At 37.9% G+C, this 15,261-nt stretch overlaps 1 long non-coding RNA gene across 1 annotated transcript in view; it reads right to left on the bottom strand.

Annotated features, from left to right (window-relative positions):
• Positions 1-433: 433 nt before the first annotated feature.
• LOC138686834 (uncharacterized) overlaps positions 434-15,261 on the bottom strand; it is a 41,692-nt gene continuing 26,864 nt past the window's right edge. The window contains exons 6-7 of the long non-coding RNA XR_011326137.1: positions 2,067-2,228; positions 434-984 (exon numbers count right to left, since the gene is read on the bottom strand). This is a non-coding gene — a long non-coding RNA (uncharacterized lncRNA). The remainder of the gene's footprint in view (positions 985-2,066; positions 2,229-15,261) is intronic.

Raw genomic sequence — 15,261 nt, 5'->3', positions numbered from 1 at the left:
ATGAAACTGACTTGATTTAGAAAAGAAGCTAAGTTTCATTTTCAAATTAATCAAGCAGATGTGCTCTGCTAGGAATTCACCAGCCCACAAAACAGAACTCATTTGAAAGAAAAGGTCTGTACTCCATGAATCTCTAACACATTCAAGCATTCTGGATAAGACTCAACAGGAAAAAAACAAAACAAATCAAAACCTCATAAGAGTACTGCGCACACAGAACAGAAACTAGAGATGCAGAGGACTGAAAATGGTAAACTTACTTTTTTTTCCTGAATCCACAGGTTTTGGACTCACAATACGTTTAAATTGTATACTATGTAAGCGTTAGGTACACTTAGTTTGATAACATTGCAGTCTTTTGATTTAAGTTTTATAACAATGCAGTATTATTTTAGAACATTTAATAGAAAATAATTCTGAATATAATCTCACATGCCAGTACTCCTGTGCACTCAGGAACTGATGACCCATATATTACCCATCCCCTCCAACCCCAAAGAACAAATCAAAAAACCCCATACATGAACTTTGTTTCATAGACTTAGCATATGCGCTGCAAAACTAAAGGAAAAGTAAGAACATACCATTTTGTTTCCTTAATAAATTTCAAGCCATATAAGGTTGTATGATTAAGATTTAGCATGACGTATGGATTTCTGGATTCTCTTAACATCTTAATGTACAGCAATATATTTCATTATATTCATATTTATACTTACAATAATCAGCAGAAAGGTCAAGAATGGGCACAAAGATCCCATTTGTTGTGACATCTTCCCAAGGTTATAGAGTTTTAACTGCCTTCTTCACACAGAAACTAGAGCTCAGAAAAGCAGGGTGGGTTTTCTGGGAAACATTGTCATCTTACAACTTGAAGCATTGCTTTAGGATGCTCCCCAAGGAAGAGGGAGAAGACAGTGATACAAAGTCACAAACTGGAACTGAAATCTTTGTTCCAAGGTGTTCCACTTCTACAGCCAGTGCCTTATTTCCAAAAAAAACCCCCCCAAAAACCCAAGCAAACAAACAAACAAAAAAAAACCAACAAAAAACCAAACAACTTTATTGTAAGGTAAAATAAGAGGAAACAATAAAATCCCAGTATTTCCAAAAAAACAGTGCTGCTCCTGTGCCTTGGTGGATAGGCAGATGGTACCCATGTTTTCAAAGACAGCAGACTGTGCTGTATAAGTAAAGATGGTTTAATTAGTCTTGATGGCCCAGGTTTAGACTAGTTTTAAAGGGAACTGTAATTGGTATCAACAATAATGAAATAAAAATCACTTTTCTAGTACAGCAATGACTTGACATATTATTACAACTTTAACAACAGTTTTCTCCCAAATAAGTGAAGTGTTTAATATAATATTCTCAGCTGCTAAGAAGAGGGAAGACTTCTCTCTTGCTACTTCCATGGCACCAGCAAAGCCACATTACACCCAGCCCTCCTCTCCCTGACCTCTCTCACATTCCAAGATAAAATTTTAGGTTTCTTGTTAGCTCCACAACTCATATCCCAGAGGCACAAGTAATGTCAATAGTTAAACTTCAGAGACTGAAACCAAGCAATCATAGTTACACATCCATAATGGAAATGCCACTAGGAAAGCAGGGAAACATGACAGAAACACTGCTGTACTGGAACAGAAAGGCTTCATTTCACTCACACCTGCGCCACAAGCCTGGGATATGGGCAACACCTGCAGCTAACTTTCTTTTTGAGGCAGAAACACTTTTAGCAGCTGCAACTCAATAACCCAATCACCACTTCTGGGGGGGAATGCCATTCCCAGGCTATGCATTTCTGTTTGCATTACAGCAGACCTGGAGAGCTACTGAGATTTCTTTATCAACTTGCCCTGTCTCCGAAACCCTTAGCAAGCTCTGAACACACATAGCGAAGCTCATTGCTCTTGTAGCTGAGCCTAAACACACAAGATAGTGCTCGTCTAAAATTCACACCAGATGTTACGTGGGGTAACTAAGTCCCAGGCATTTGCTGGGCAGCAGGTTACTTAGCTGTTATCCAGTAGTCAGGCAGGTACATTATCCATTGAGTTACTTACATTTAGGATACTCAGCCACCAGCTGTCCCTGCATTATTCTTGGTTTGGTGAATGCTGTCCTCTGTTTGCCCAAAGGAAGACAGAAGCCACATTCAATTCCTTCCACATCTCCTGTTTTAAAAAACTGTGTTTTAAACACCCAGTAGTCAAGTGATTAATAGCCTATCAAGAAATATTAATGTTGTAATACTAAAATTAATTCATATTTCCTAAAATATACCATAATTACAGCATTCATATTTCACTAAATGCATTGATAACTGCTAGAACTGCAAGAAACAGCCCTGTTAAAAGATGAAATTACCTTTCCTAACATCTCTAGAAGTATATGATATGTCTACAACATACCCTAGAAATAACCAGTGGTTAAGCGCATACAATTATATCGGTCCTTTTCCCAGAAAACAGTCATTCATTTAAAACCCATAGATATGCATAGCTTCCTTTTCTTTGTGCCACTATGAAAGCACTATATTTTCATTCTATTGTTACAATACCATCATCATCTATAGCTGGTAGCATTGATGTTGTTAATAAGGATTACAGCAATATAAAATATCCCCATCAGTGCACCCACACTAATAGCTGAGATCAGCATAAATCCCAAGCTGATGTTCAGGCTTTAAACATATCGCCATTACCTACCTACCAAATAAATAAAAGATATCATTTCATTACAATATAATATTGAAAGCTGTAACATTCATACTTAAGCAAATAGAACAAACATCCAAGTATTAACACCCCTGATTTTGTGAAACATATTTACCTAGATACATTTCAACAGGTCACACCACCTACATCTAGTGGGAAGGAAGCAGAGCAACGACACGCCTCCTAAATGCTTTCTGCAGTGCTTTTATACCTTCTGCACATTCCCAGTCACTAACTAATTAATTACAACTCACTGATGCAGGCAATCACTCAAGCACGCACATGAAGACCAGAACCAGGGCTAGAACTTAGGAGCATCTGGTTCTCAATTATGGGGCTGCTCTGTGAGAGCACAACACTCATCTGCCTGTTATGCATATGGCAGCAGAGACTTATTTATAGTTGCTCCTCAGGAAGCTGTGATTTGTATTAAAATATGTAATGACTGAATTACTCTTCAGTGCCTGTACTTGAGAATAACAAAGTGTTCCCACCAATCCCCATACCATCTAAAGCTGTAGCTAATACCAAGGATTTGTTCAAAAGGCAGTGTAAATTGGAATGAAACCTGACCTTTATACAGCAGAAAACAACTGTTATGTTTTTTTCAAGGATATTTCACCAATACCACAAAGTGGAATTCTTGTTCATACTGATATACAGGCATCTGCTGAGTATTAATGAGGCACACAACATTAGGCAATGGTCAAATGTAACACAGCAGCTTGAAGTCTTGCTTGAAAAGCAATGTGTAAAAACACAACCACCTTCTTTCACTACTAGTTTGTCCTTCCCTCTCACCCACAAACTGCCTTGAACAAAGTACTAACCAGAGCTATGCTGACTCGGTGCTTTAAAGCACGCCTAAAAGTTCTTCCCTGCTTACTCCCCACCAGCTACCCCTTTGCCCCACCCGGCTGTGCATCTTGCACACCTGGCAGTCAATTGCTAATTTCACGTAATCAGTCTGTAATCTCTACCAGTTACATTATCACCTGCTCTGCTTGCAAATCCAGGGCCCTCCCACCTTCTCCAATTAGCGGGTTCTTACTTAATCCGTTCTAGCATGGAGTTGGGAAACATGATTTCTATTAAGAAATTAACTCTTTCCTGAAACTCTTTTCAGTTTGTTACATCCAGGTTGTACTTCCAAACAACAGACATCCACAGCAAATCCTCACAGTGGGAGATCAAATGTTGCACTCGCTTTACCAAGAAGTGACTCTTGCGCTTTAAGCAGGGATGCACCCTACTCCACTCGTGCATTATAATGCCTAGGCCTTAATAAATCCAGTTTTAAAAGGTTCTGTAAATTAAAATTAGATTACATGAAATGTCCTTGTTAACTGGTTTGTAACAGATCTGCACAATACAGTGTCCCAAGGACATTCAGTTTCCCCCAGCAAAATCCGTGATGTGATTGAATAAAGGGATGATTCCTGTCATAATTTAAAGACTTGAGAGTTTTGCAAAGATGTTTCTTCTACCTAAATCCCCAGAAAGTGTATGATTCATATACAAGTTCAATGGGTGCAATAACAGAAAGCATAGTTATATAAGCCCCCCAAAAATCTGGAGTACAGATTGAGCAAACAGGCTTGTTTTACCTAAGAAAAATGACAATGAATGTAAGTCATCAAGTATGTGAAAGCCTGATGCAAAAAGATGGGAACAGTCTGCCTTGGTCTCAAAGTACACAGAGCAGAGGGCTTAAAATGCAGAAAATAAAGATTTGACTTCAGGAAAAAAAAAAGCAAAAAGCAACTTTCTGATGGAAAAAGTAGTGAGATACAGGTAGGGAAACTGGGAAGTTTCTGTCATAGGAAGTTTTGGAGAAAGTTTAAAGGAGTGTCAGTCAGGGAAAACCTTGCTTAGAAGAGGATTTATGATCCAGTAGTGGTACCACGCAAACCAAAAGTAATTAGAAGAGGCAGTACAGTGGGTTACGCCAGCAGCCTTGTTACCATAGCTATGGTTCTAAATCCCTTGCCTAGCACAATTTTTGGGATTCCCAGAGAGGTGCAAAACCTTCGGAGAAGCTCAAAACAAGTTTGTATCTGATTATTTTCCCTTGCAGTTAATTACAAGGTGTGATGACAGTGGTTTCTCCAGGGCCTTGCAATTTGCACTATTACTCTGGAAAAAGCAGTAATCTTTTCAGAAAGGCTGTTACAGGCTCTACTGAAATTAAAGTGCATCTTTCTATACAGATCATTAGGTGTTTTCCTACTCTGTTCTCCCACAGAAAATAAGAGGGAATATGCAATAAAAGGAAAATGTGATCCTGAGGGGAGAACATGTCCGTTAGAAAAGAGAATTACTGAAGCTAAAATATGCTGAAATTAAATATGTCACTCTAGATATTCAGAGTTTTTTAAAAAAACACCACAGAAGCAGAAGTTTTTTTCTCTGGTAGATTTTAAGCATGTGACTTAGTAATTTACATCATCAATCAATTTGCAGAGTTCACTCAGAATACATCCCAAGCCTCCTAAACTTTTCACTAGCAAAAGCACAGATATACCCTGTTTTACCTCATTCTCTTGGTTTTATACAGCTGCACTTCCCAGAGTGTCCTGGTTTTGGCTGGGATAGAGTTAATTTTCTTTCTAGTAGCTGGTATAGTGTTATGTTTTGGATTTAGTATGAGAAGAATGTTGATAACACACTGATGTTTTCAGTTGTTGCTAAGTAATGTTTAGACTAAGTCAAGGATTTTTCAGCTTCTCATGCCTAGCCAGCAAAAAGGTTCTTAGTTGCTGGCTGGGGTTAAACCATGACACAGAGCATCAACAGTTGTAAAATTCAGGTTCTACATAACAAAGACAGACCTTACCTAATTCTAGAAATAATCTGAATTTACAAGATCAAGGATTGTGTAGTTCATGTTGAGTATAGTTTGAATATAATTACAATAAGTAGGATTAGAATAAAGTAAATCTTTCTGATGGCCCATTTTTGTATTTTGTTTTTTTGATCATGTAACTTAGGTGTCTGTTATGTTCATTTATCTCCAGAAATCTGCTCTGGATGCCTTGATCAGAGCCAGAATGAAAGTTTGTGGTGAAATCAAAACTGGAGACAAGTTTCCCCACATTTTAGCCAAAGTTAAGTAACTTAGTCGTTCCTTATAGGTGTGCACATCCACTTCTTGCTGAAATAATCCGAGGCCTGTGTCTTGCACATGAAAGCCAAGCAGAACTGGAAACCATCCACTGAGATCACCAAGTCCATATTCCTATTTCCTTCTGGTTTATTCCCTACACTACCATCTCAGATACCATTCTCTTAACTAATGTCAAATATCTTTATGGGCAATTTCCAGATTTTAAAAGTCCTTTATTTTCTGAATTATTACCAATATTGTTCACATATCTCCTAGCTAAATGATTCTTTTACCCATGATTGCTGTTATCTTGTCTTAAACATCAAGGATATAGATACCGAAAGAGAAGTCACAGGCCTGAATCCAACAAAAGGACTGGCATACAATTCTCCTATTATTTAAATGTCCTTAAGAGTTCCTTTTCATCTCTGTATTTAAAAACTATAAAACAAAGATCAAAAAACCCCATTACTGCCATGCACAACTCACTAAAGATATCTTTAATATCAGTATTCCTCTTCTATACCTTGTCAAAACCACTTAGAGAAAATAAGAATGGAAAAAATTATATTCAAAAAGACGGTGAGACTTTGTTGCTGATCCTATTAAGTTGTGAGTTTAGGACTACTTATTCATTTTCATATGGATTGGAGAAAAAAACAGATGCCCCTTACTTTGCAGAAAAAGTAACAGACAGAGGTGTTGGGAAGTTATTGCCATTATATTTCAAGTACAATCATGAAAAGCATGACAACAGTGACATCTTTGTTTTACTGGGTTACCTCTATCAACTCTCAGGCAAATATTGGAAAACCTGATTTGCAGTCCTGGGTAGAAAATTCCCAAAACTTTTTCCATCCACGGTTGTGAAGTGTTGACGCTGACCCAGGGGTGAGTTCTGAAATCTAGTAGCACTTGTCCAAACAAACACTGCATGCTCACTAGGACTCTTGTGCACACAAACTATAAATATTACACCCGTGTTACAGATTTCTCATTTGTTCATCTACTTAAACAAGCTTAGGATACATATTTGAACTGAATCAGCTTTCATATTGCAAACTTCCATCACAGTTTATAGTTTTATGGGATAGAATATCACATTACTTACTGAATCAATAATATTAATACAAGATAAAACATATTTTTCTTCAAAAAGAGAACAACAGCACTCCAGATTACTGAATCAATTTAACTTTCCTGAACTGCATACCAATTTTGTCAACATAGCCTCATGGTAACTTTGTTTCAGTTTCTGTGATTTGTTTTCCTTGTTTCCATGTATTTAGTGCCTGAAAAAAAGGAACACAGTCCACATACTTTCTTTTCTGTCTTAGGGCTTCTTAGCCATTGGAGATGAACCTGAACAGACCCTGTTGAAACAAGCTCTCCTCCTCAGTGGTTGCCATTACTCAGGTCCCCGTTTGGTCCACAAGGCTGGAAATTCAGAGTTAGGTCATAATTACCTCCTGAGGCATTGGAACAGGGATTTTAATTTTAGTTTAGAGACATGATCAATTGGACTAAGAACAGTATTTTGTTGCATATTGATGGATGCAGAAATTTTCCTAAAATCATGCAACTACTGTAGCAATAATATTGTTTCCTTTGTTTACATGTAAGTTGTAGAAATTTCTAACAGCTATGTAATTCTCTCATAAATGCCACAGAATTGTTCACAATGACCATAGAGGTATTATAACTTTGTCATAATATTTTTATTTTATTCTAATACATTTTCCATATGGCTAACTTGTAATCTTTTCTTACACACAAGAGTAACATCCTACAAATGTATCTGTGGCAATTTTACAAACATAATAATTTTCAATAAAAGTCTTTCCCTGCAAAAAAAAGTTAAATTCATGTATATAAATGAGTGTGGGATAAGGACCTGAAGGCCTAACCCTGCCAGATGCTGATTCCAGCAGGGACTTTAGTACTACATTGCTGCTCTCAAGAGAAATTTAAGAGAAAAGTTAATTTCAAGGGTTCAAGTCTATTTTCATAAAAGCCATAGACATTTTTGTAATAAATTTCAGAATTGCGCTTTACTTGAACTTTGAATGACAGGTAACAAATGCTTCAGGTTGCATGATATAACACTCACCTGATCTGAGGCAATAAAAAGGAGACAGAAGATGAGGCAACTGTTCTCTCTGATTAATCTACACAGATAAAACCACGCATCCTCCGCCTGCAAGCTACCTTCACTCCAGTGGCTTCAAATACTCCTATTTCTGCCAGTCATGCTTAGTAGTGTTATATTTAACCTGAGTCAAACTATGCAGTTCTATAATAATGCAAACCAAAAAATGCCATTTCTTCCTGCTTCTGGAAGATGTTACAGATCAGGTTTTCTAAAAGGAAGGAAAGGGGGATGAACAGGGCCTTATCCAAAAAGCCCTGCAGTTTTCCTTCTACCTTGGAAAAAGCTGCCTTTATGTTTTCTTAGAGTAGAAGTATGTTAGTTTAACATGATGTCAGTCAAACTGTACAGGTTAAAAGGCCATAGTTTGTTTATCTTCAGTTCTGTTATTAACCAGTGAAGAGATTGAAAAGCAGCTATCTAGACTTCAGGGACAGTATTTGAGATATAACAAATGCAGTATTTGGAAAATTAAAACACATACCCTACAATTATTTATTATCTGCCATTTATTTTGACAATACTGTTAAATTGCAAATGGATTAAAGGCATCTATAAATCCTCCTAAAATTTAAAGATTCAGAAGTCCATACCTTAAAGCAGAAAGAGTTTAGTTTTAGCTCCAGTCCTCTCTCATTTTCTAATTTGAGAATTCATTGGAACTGGCTTTGCTAACCACAAAATACAGTAGGAAAATTGTAGACTATGCAAGAAAAATCTGAATCTGATCTGCAAAGGATCAGCATTTTGTCACTAGTTTTTATTATACCATCCATTCTAGACAAATAGTGCATTCATAAATTACTATGTTTTAGAAATACTGGGGGTTAACTTTCCTCCCCTCTCTAGATCAAAAGCATGTGCAGGTGGAAAAAAAAATATGCTTATGTTGAGTTTGCCATTTCTTCTAATAGTTACCCAGGAAGACTTAGGTTGGTTTTGTGTTGTTTGGGGTTTTTTTTTCCTTTTTCCTTTATGAAATTAACTAGGATTTATGAACTCCTGTTCCAGAGCTCTATGTAAAATCCCATCTTGGTTTTAATCAAGATTACACAGCCAAACTGAATAGGTAGAATTTACTAGCTCCTCAGCCATGTTACCAACTTTACTGGAGTCAGAAGTAGGTTAAAGATGAAATTATACGAGAGTATATTGGCACAATTACCATCTTTGATCATGTACCTAGGGCCAAATCCACTGTGGATGTAAATCATCAGATCTCTGTGGAAGCCATTTACATTTTCTAGGGCTAAATTAATATTAAGACAGGTTTCGTTTTTCAGGTATCAAAAAGGATGGCACCTATATGCTGAGTTCTGCTAGTTTGTCTCAGCTCCCAAACTGGAAGAAAACTATACTAAGTGTATTTAACCACAATTATAAAACAGCCTCTAACTTCGCCAACAAATGGCAGTAATTGGAGAATTAAATATATATCAGAGAAGATAGTTATTTCATTATGTAAGACCGTAATAACAGTGCTGTAGATAGAGCTTCAGATTTTAAAATGATATCAAAGTCATGGCAAGGGTTTTGACCTCCCACTCTGATGATTGCAACACAGTACAGTTGAATGTATCCTCTTGAATTTTTAAACAGTGTCCCATTTGACTCAAAATACAGCAGTTATCCTGACTATTTGTAAATGAAGCTAAATTCTCCATCAAAGTTACAATACAATAAGCAGCTGATGTAGTGATTCATGGCCAGCTTCAAAATTTCCATCCTAATCTTCCAAGTCTCCTGAATTGCTTTAGAGACTGACCTGCTGAGATTTTTCAGGAGCAGTGAGGTATGGCTCAGTTAGTGGTTTGGTGCATATGGTTGTTTCTTTAGCTGCAAATTTGCGTGTTGGCTATACCCGGGTGTCAGGCAGTCTGCTTGCAAGCATGCCAGCAGTAAACTTATATCAGTTTCCTTCCTGGTAGAACCAAAGTTGAAATCATCTGTAACAGCACCAGCTGGAGCACTCCACTTGCCACATCAACCCAAGGTTTACCTATAGTCAACTCTACACATTTGTATGGTATGTGCCTAGGACCAGACACTGGGCAGGAACTCCACCAATGGTAAGGACACAATGTGTATGCATGGTCCTGGAACCAGAACAGCTTGTGGACAACCATACCCTGGCCCATCCTCATACTTCACTACTCAATAACATAGACACATCATATGTCCTCCTTCAGAATGGTTTTCTATTTACAGTCCCCAAACTCCACACAATCAGAAAACTTGTATTTGATATACAGGAGTCTGTGTCATGGACCAAAAATTACAGATGCACAGGTGGTTGAAAACATTGCAGTAAATAATTAAAACAACAAGAACCTTTAGCTATATTCCAGCAATAGTTATGGTGCTGGGCAATGAACACAGAGCTGGTCCAGCAGCTGTGTCACCAAGAACCTCATTCCTGTAACGACCGTGACCATCCATTTCAAAGCATTTGAAGGTTTGCTAAATGTCATATTTCTTTAGTGAGTGACCAAGGTGTTTGCTAAAGTTCGCCAAGTGCTTCTGCAGGTTTGGATGAAACTCTCGGATGGAGCTTTATAAAACAGCAAAATTTGCCATTCAGTCATAACTTTGCTAAGGGATCAGCTCTCCAGAGGGTCTGATCAAGTTTTGTGTTGAATCTGTTTGAAACCTGCTCAGACGCCAAGCTTCTCAGTCCTAATACAATCTCAAAACCTGAATGCCTTTAAAGGAAAGCCTCTGACATTTTCATAACTTCACCTTTGGGATGGTGGGGGGAAGCAGCTACCATATTTTAAAACCCCTGAAAACTCAGCTTTCTAGGTCTTGTTGAAAAGTGTCCACACAGAATTTTATGCAATAGCTGTTATGCTACTGACAGCCACTGGGATAAGGGATTTGGGGCCCAAAGGAAAAAAGTAAAAGTTATTGACAAAAAATTCCCCCCTTCTTCCTTTCAGATTTAGAGCATTTGATAATTAAGTATTAACTAGTAACTGCATACAACTTCCAATTTTGTTGTACAAGTGTTTTGTGACATTTAGAACAAATTATAAAGAAAAATAGCAAATCTTTCTAAAAGCAAACTGAACTGAAATCATAGGATTCTTCAAACAAATGTGTCATATATAGCACAGTTTGGAAAATTAAGTATGTGACAAAACTAGAACACATAATGGAGTGGGATGTATGGATGGATGGAGCTGAAGCAGCACTGTGTCAGTATGGAGATGGCAGGCTGGGCCTGGGTTTTTGGCTTAAGATGAGGGGAAGCTTCCAGAAAAAGAAAATAAAATTCTGTTGGCGGAAAGACAAGAAAGAAGTTAATAAAGCCAGAGAGAAATTAAAACCTGGTCTTTCTTCTTTCTCTACAAAGAAATTTAAGAGATTCATATATGGACTAGAGTAACTATTTCTGACCAAAGTCCCTGCTTTGAATAGCAACACCCATAACTTAACTTGTCCCTCACTTTTGAATTGTCCCCCCACAAAGCTTGTGCCAGGTCTGATACTGGTCGATGCCCCTAGGCCATGGCATGATCTGCTGCATTCCACCATGTGGGAAACAACCCATTGCTTCCTCTCTGGCCTCTGATCAAGGCTGAGGCTTACAAGGAGGTTGCCATGGTTCATCAGCTGCTCCATGTGCACTCTCCTTCTCTCAAACAATTTTGAGTGGGCCTCACAGCCCCTTTAACAGCAACAGCTGAACTCATCCTGGCTAAGAAAACACGTTTATCAACTCGGTTGCCATGCAGAAATTCGTTTGTGAATCCTTAGCTACTGCGATGCTCGGTACCCTGGAATGGAAATGTTACAACTCTAAATTCATTGTAGTGAAGATGAAAGTTTCAGATCAAGAAAACCTTTTCACCATTGACGCTGCTCTATTAACAAAGCTAAATAACCAATCTATGTTAACCATAACAGTTTGAAAACTAGGGGCCAGCCACATTCAGAGGAAAATGAGTTCACTGACCTGGCTAGTTCATTGAAGCATTTCTTCCCCCTTCATGATGACTATTAGTTTGTTAGTGCCTGAGTTTAGTTGAAACCAGATGTTTCTGATTTTTCGAAGACAACCTCACTGTGATGGCTCTGGCAGCCTTTATTTCCCTTCAGCCCTAGGTGTATGTGCAGTTTGGGAGTCAATTAAGCTACAGATCAGCTAGTAAAATTGTTCATAATTCACGATCTACACTATTTGCTGAGCATAAGATGACATCACTCATTTGAGACACTGGAAATCGCAATGTCTTCCTACAATATCAAACCTCTACTACCTAAGAGCTCTTGACCTTTTTGCTTGTCTGTAGCGGAAGGGGCTGTTGCCTCATAGCGGGGGCACGTTTCCTACATGTGAGAGAAACTATGAAGTCAGTTAAACCAGCATAAACCTACCATAATTCTTTTACATTAATAGGACCTTCACATTTACACTATTGTAGCAGAGAGACAGAAATAAGTTAATGACACCTCAAAACTAAGCAAATCAAATGTGTAGCTTTCATTCCCAAATACCAGACTGCATCACACTGGAGGAGACTCTCCTACTCTGACTAGATGCTGCTGGACGTTTTGATGCTGCAGGACAAGAGATGAGATAAAGAAGATGTACATTTTTTTCCTCCTTGTTGCTGTATGCTTGCCTCATGCTGACCAGAGAGGAAATGACAACCAGATGCCCCTGTGACCCACCATTCCCCTGAGGTGACCAATCCAAGTGTAACATGTGGTCACCTTATTTGGGAAAGAGCCAAATTCTGTTCTCTTTAATTGGCTGAATGGTCCCCTACAGCTGCAACAGATTAGGGACAAATTCTCTTCAAATAAAGCTGTGCTTTTTCTCCCCCCTACTTTTATCTGGGGGGCGTTGGGAAGAAATCATGCCTGGAGAAACATGTGCACATACACACAAAAGTGAAGTTAATAAAAGTGTCAGATAGGCAAACAAAATACCATTTATTATTAAACAGCAATAAAAGACCACATTGATGTGTATAAGGAATCAGGCAACCAGGGAGCTCAAGAGCGAGGGAAGGTAGTAGTATCTCATGAATCATTACAAAAGTTTGCTCTGATCTTTAATATGAGACTCAGTGACTTTGGGAATGGGGGAAGGGGGCAAACATTTGTAATTTCAAGTCCTAAGCCCTTTCCAACTTTCTACAGCAATTCATGTCTGAAAGAGAATGAAACTAGCACGGCTAGAACAACAATTTGCTGCAAAGAGAAGCCGAAGCTGTGAGAGCCATCTCACAGGGGACTTTCATTTGGCCTGGTCTGGCCTGGCCTGCCAGTGAGCTCTGTTAGCAGTTATTTTAAAGAATAAAAAGAATAGAATTTTAAAGATAAAGGAATCTTCAGGGCAGAAGCAGGTTGTTCATTTATCTAGAGATCCACTATCTGAGAAAATTCTGATGGAAGGGCTATATTTAGCAGCCACTCAGCTGGCAAATAAGTGCTCTGCTATTCATTATAATCTCAAATTTTCATGAAACAAAGCTCATTTTCTTAGACTTCGCAGAAGCTGTACACTTACGTAGGGCGGGGGTTTTTTCCACCTCTGACACTTCTTACTGTGTTGTTCTTTCATTGCTTGGTCTTCATCTTGGGTGTGGAAGTTAACTCTTTAGAAGACATATGTAGAACATACTAAGGACATACCTTGGGGGAAGGAGTTGCCAAGAGTTCTGTACCAACAGTTCTGGAGCCCCAGACACCAAACTGTTCTTGCTGCATAGACTCCTTTGGATTGTCACAAAAAGCTTGTAAGTTTTTGGAGATCTGTTCATGAAGTCTGATTTAACATAAAGGTCATTGTTTCTACTTAAGGCTAAGGAAAGGTTATCTTCCTTTACCGATGGCCTATTAGGAAATGGAGTGCAACACCAATGCAGGGTGTGAGAATGACTGTATATCTAACATTCATTCTACTCCTTTTGGAAAAAAGTAAAATACATTACTCTTGCCACATGCGCTGTTGTATTTAGTTAGGAAAAACTGTTTTTTATTAAATGTAGAGACTGATTTGATAACCCAGTGCCATCCAGGCACATTTTTTTTATAGTCATTACTTTAAATATATCCACATACTATACGATCAAAATAGTTATACAATTATAGCAAACATTCCAACTGAATTTTTCTAGATATCTTCCACACCTACTTCATGGAGTAGAGCCCCTGAAGACAGGATCATTCATTCGTAAGAAATAACTCAACTGGAGCTGTTGCTGTGCCTTAAATAATCATATATTAAAAAATAAATAAATCTGCAGATAGGTCTGTTATTCATTTAACTGAAAGGAGGAATCTTAGTAAGAAGTTGAAAACTCTGAAGTTGAGAACAAATACTTGTATGTGGGTCAGCAATATGAATATGTTCAGCTCCTAGTAAGATTTGAAAGTGCTCAGAGCTACAGACTTTGCTTGAAGACCTTTTCTACCCTCAAAAGATTAGACAGAATGAGAAATCTCCTCTTGCTTTGGGGTATTAGAGTGTTTAATCCTCCCAATTCTTATTAATTATCTGATTTGTTCATTACCCCAAAAAATATCTTTTGAGGAGGAAGGGAATCAAAGAACATCAAAGGATGAAATAAGTCATTGTGGAGATAAGATATTTTAGAAGATTTGAAATACTTTCAAGAAACCCCTCTAGTTCTCTCTGTCCACACACAGAGGTATTTTATTTTCCCTTCGCTGCATACATTAGCATTAACTGGTTTTGCATGTATCCATTACAAGTACAAATATATATATACTAATAAACATTTTGAATTGTTTCCTCCATTTATTTTAGAACAATGCAGTTTCCTCAGCCTGAGAATTCATAGGTATTTACTGTGTATTCATCACATAAAAAAAACAAATGTAATGTGTTGTATCACTAAATAAGCCTTTTCCACAGGCAGAAAAATGGTTTTACACCACTTTTCAAATAGGATACCAAAGGGGTGGGAATGGGATGAGCCCAGCACAAGCTCACATCATTCCCAGGTTGCTATCATTCCCTAAGCAGGCAGAGGAACAAAAAGGGCACTCTGTGCCAGAAACATTTGCCTCAATGATTCAAACGTGGTGAGACCCTTTGGACAAAACCCATAGGCTCATGCTGATGTTTTCTTGTACTCAGCTAAACTTGAAGTATTTTACATTGGGAACAATTACACTGAGGAATTCTTTGGTGGATACCTGTTTATCAAATCTACCATCTTTCCTCCACTGTTACCAAGCAGAACGTGTTCACATAGGCATTTATCTCATTAAAATGTTAATTATATTCACTTTATATGCCTATCAGC

The sequence above is a fragment of the Haliaeetus albicilla genome, chromosome 9 (genome assembly GCF_947461875.1).
Source record: "Haliaeetus albicilla chromosome 9, bHalAlb1.1, whole genome shotgun sequence".
In the NCBI taxonomy this organism is placed as follows: Eukaryota; Metazoa; Chordata; class Aves; order Accipitriformes; family Accipitridae; genus Haliaeetus; species Haliaeetus albicilla.
The sequence above is the reverse complement of the archived record's forward strand: the minus strand, read 5'-3'. Positions and strand labels throughout refer to the sequence as shown.